At 32.9% G+C, this 4383-nt stretch overlaps 1 long non-coding RNA gene across 1 annotated transcript in view; it reads right to left on the bottom strand.

The window, feature by feature from the left end:
• Window positions 1–466: 466 nt before the first annotated feature.
• LOC106871072 (uncharacterized) overlaps window positions 467–4383 on the bottom strand; it is an 11353-nt gene continuing 7436 nt past the window's right edge. The window contains exon 2 of the long non-coding RNA XR_001409623.3: window positions 467–2797. This is a non-coding gene — a long non-coding RNA (uncharacterized LOC106871072). The remainder of the gene's footprint in view (window positions 2798–4383) is intronic.

The raw sequence follows: 4383 nt of genomic DNA, 5'->3' as shown, positions 1-4383 counted from the left end.
GCAGATGAGGTTTTATTACATCGACCCATGTATTTGACCGGTACCTTATGCTATCGAACCCGAAAAGTAGACAGGCAAAGTTGACCTTGAAGGGGTTTGAATTCGAAATGTAGAGTCGGGACAAATACCGCAAAGCACTTTCTCCAACGCTCTAACGATTCTGCCAGCTCACTGCCTTGATGATGATCATGATCATGATGAGTATGATGATGATGAAGATGATGATGACGATGATGATGACGACGACGACGACGACGATAATAATAATAATAATAATAATAATAATAATAATAATAATAATAACAACAACAACAACAACAACAACGATGATAATAGCAACAACAACTACCACAGTAACAACACAACGTAATTCGCTGATACTTGAAATAAGACTTGGAGATCAGAGAACTGGAAGGGGAGGGGTTTTGTATTTTACAATTAAATCTGACATACATCGTATATTTCATATATGTGTGTCGTGTGTGTGTGTGTGTGTGTGTGTGTGTGTGTGTGTGTGTGTGTGTGTGTGTGTGTGTGTGTGTGTGTGACATATATATTCACCGTGTTGGACCGCTGAAATCTGTTTATTTTCTCTTATTCCTTTCTGTTGAAGAGCGTAGGCTCGAAACGTAAAACACTTTTTCATTTTTCCCCAGCGTCAGACTAATACACTTGCTTGTTAATCATACACCTGTCTTCTTTTGTTTTTCTATAAATTTTAACTATCATTTTCTATAAATTTCAACTTTATGTGTGTGTGTGTGTGTGTGTGTGTGTGTGTGTGTGTGTGTGTGTGTGTGTGTGTGTGTGTGTGTGTACGACGGGTTGCTAAAAAGTTCCTGGCTTTGGGTAACAGAATATACAGGAGGATCAGTTAATTATGATTCTATACAACATATTCCCCTCTCATATTCACGCACTTATTCCAGCGGTCTTTCTGTTTTACTAAGCCCTGTAATAGAACTCCAGCCAGGTCTTTCGCTATACCTTTAAAGCCAGAAACTTTTCAGCACTTCCATCGTATGTAAATATATATTTCTAACTTGCTAATTTACTTATATATATATATGTGTGTGTGTGTGTGCGTATGTATGCATGTATATATATATATATATATATATATATATATATATATATATATATATATATATATATATATATATATATATATGTATACATATACATACATATATCTATTTATATATATATGTGCATACATATACATATAGGAAGAAGAAGAAGAAGAAGAAGAAGAAGAAGAAGAAGAAGAAGAAGAAGAAGAAGAAGAAGAAGAAGAAGAAGAAGAAGAAGAAGAAGAAGAAGAAGAAGAAGAAGAAGAAGAAGAAGAAGAAGAAGAAGAAGAAACAATTGTCACCTTAGTCTGTTGGCTGTGGACAGCTGCCACTTCCCATCATACCCAGCAAAATAAGCTGTGAGTTTTCATAAAATAATAATAATAACAATAACAATTTCTGGAGACGCTGACAGCCGATTATCAAACCGAAGATCAACTGCTACCAACTTATAAGTCTCTGAGAAGTAATACAGGTCCTGAAGCTTTCCTCTTCTCCTTCTCACACTCCAGTTCATCTTGTCGTTTGTTTATTTATTGAAACAAAAGCAATATAGAGATGACGCTAAGATTTTCGAACAAAATGGCGCCTTTAATAGGCAAGCTTTGGCCTTTTACGATAGATTTAACTGTGTTAATGAAGGGAAATATCTCGTAAAAGTGTCCATCTAACTTTTACTCCGCAAATTGCCAAGAAGTAAATGGCGCGAAATAACTGGAAGAGGATAACATCAGTAGTAATAATAGGGATTGGAGGGTTGGCATAAAAATTAGAACAATGGACTAAATGATCATACGACATTTTAATTTTGCCCTTCTACAATCAAGGTTCAAATTACTAACAGAATTGACTTTTTGTTTCATAGATAACAGGGCTTATAAAAAAAACTTTCAAGAAACCTTGCTGAAATCAATTGACTCGACTGTATTCTTTTGCCACAAGACCTTAGATTTATATTTTGTCAAATGAAATCAACGACAATAATAGCGATTACAACAACGACAACAACAACAACAACAACAACAACAATAATAATAATAATAATAATAATAATAATAATAACAACAATAATAATAATTTGGAGAGATGAGTATCTTTAAATTGTATTGGTCCAAGTATTTTACTAGTGGTACTAGTAAGGATGAAAAACAAAGTTGACTTTAGCAGGATGTGAACTCAGAACGTAAAGAGAAGTAAATACGAGTTATTTTTAATCTTCGCTTTAACAATCCTGCCAATCCGCCAACAGAAAAAAAAAAGGAGATCGTTCAGGAATGTTAGTGCGGATTAAGATTAGTGTCTCTGTCCTTATCGATACCCGTAGCGATGAGGCATTTGTCATAGAATCCCTGGTCGCATACGCAACAGTACTCTATTGCAGTGTCCTTGTATAAGGAGCCACATTCACCACAGACCCAGGCTTTCTGCAATATGAGTTCATCATTTATTTTACACGGTTTACATGGAGTTTGGGCCGCCAACGACAGTTTAATTGGATGAATAACAACTAGCAAAAGTGCTAGTGTGACGGCTGTAGTAATTCTCATTTTATGTATGTTGCACATAAACAAACAGTTAAATTGATTGAATGATTTGTTTTTTTCAATTAATCCGTTCGGTGTAGTTTCAATATCGGGATGTGTCGACTGGTTTGATGTGTGGTAATGCACCAGATTAATATCCTCCTGTCTTTCGTTTTCGTTTTTCTAACAATTTTTTGAAACCTATTAAAAGATAAAAATAAAAAGAGAAAAGCGTCATCATTATCGTCATCATCATCGTCATCATCATCATCGTCATCATCATCAATATCATCATCACCATCATCACTAACATAATCGTTCTCATTATCATTATCGTTTATACCATTCGTCTCATTATCTTTATTGCTCATACCAACATCATCAGTTCATCACCATCATTATATCATCTTTCTGATCTTCTTTACATCATAATCATCATCATTTTCATCATTATCATATCATCATCATTATCATCATAATGATCATCATCATCATCATCATCGTCATCGTCATCGTCATCATCCGCCATCATCATTATAGTTATTGTTAACATCAATATTTTCATCACTATTATCGTTTCTATCATTTTCCTTTCATCATTATCCTTCCTATCATCATCATCATTCATCATCATCATCATGAACAAAAGATGAAACAATAAAACATTTCTTTTCTAAAAAAAAAAAAGCAATGCAGTACATTGCAATCATTTCGGGACATACTGTTTTTCAGATATGCTACAAGACCTGTATGCCTTCAAACCTTTGGGTGAAATTGATATAAAATTTTCATGGAACTCCCTATATTTTCATCAAGTAAATTTCACAGTAGTATTATTTAGTTTCAAGGAATTTTACAAATACTCTATATGTTACAATTTAGAGTCATTAAAACAATGTACACTGTGAGAAGGGTACCGTAATTACCCACAATGCTGGACTTAATCCGAATTAAGAAATAACTATTCTTTTCGGTCTTTAAAATAAAAATATGTCAATTCTAGAACAAAATTTATGACAAATGTTTGCTCGTTATTTGATATTGAAATGTAGTTCCTTGTACATCGTTATGCGAGTGATTAAATATTGTTATGTAAGAGATACTTAGATGTTCATTTGATAATGTTTATCTAAGGGGAACTAATTTCTTGTACATTCTATTTATGTCCCTTTACCTTCTTAAAACAAAGTTCGCCGCGGACACGTATTCATTTATTCTGAAGTCGAGAAAATGAGTTCCTGTCATTTTTATGGTATTGATTATAATTGCATTATACATCAACTCCTAAAATTTCTGGTAGTTCTCTAAAGCAGGAATGCATGTAGGATTGTCACTGTGTGAACACCCGCGCCATGTGGGTGTATTTGTATGCATGTGTATGTGAATATGTATACATCTGTAGGTATATAATGGTTCTAGTTTCAACACACGAACATGCACACGTATTTATATATAAATATATATATATATACATACACACACACACGCATATATATACATGCATTACATATATATATATATATATATATATATATATATATATATATATATATATATATGCGCGCGCGCGTGTATAAATATATATATATATATATATATATATATATATATATATATATATTTGTTTTGCAAGATTTTTTATGTGAAATCGTGTGTTGAAACAGATGTTGTTGTACTTGGGGATGGTCATATTGCCAGTTTAGCCAATAAAAACACACGCACCGTATATTTGGTGTTAATTTGCTTCAGCTTTATATTACATTAATCTTAATCTTATTTCGACAAAA

This window comes from Octopus bimaculoides, chromosome 7 (assembly GCF_046866305.1).
Source record: "Octopus bimaculoides isolate indiv1 chromosome 7, ASM4686630v1, whole genome shotgun sequence".
Taxonomy (NCBI): domain Eukaryota; kingdom Metazoa; phylum Mollusca; class Cephalopoda; order Octopoda; family Octopodidae; genus Octopus; species Octopus bimaculoides.
The sequence above is the reverse complement of the archived record's forward strand: the minus strand, read 5'-3'. Positions and strand labels throughout refer to the sequence as shown.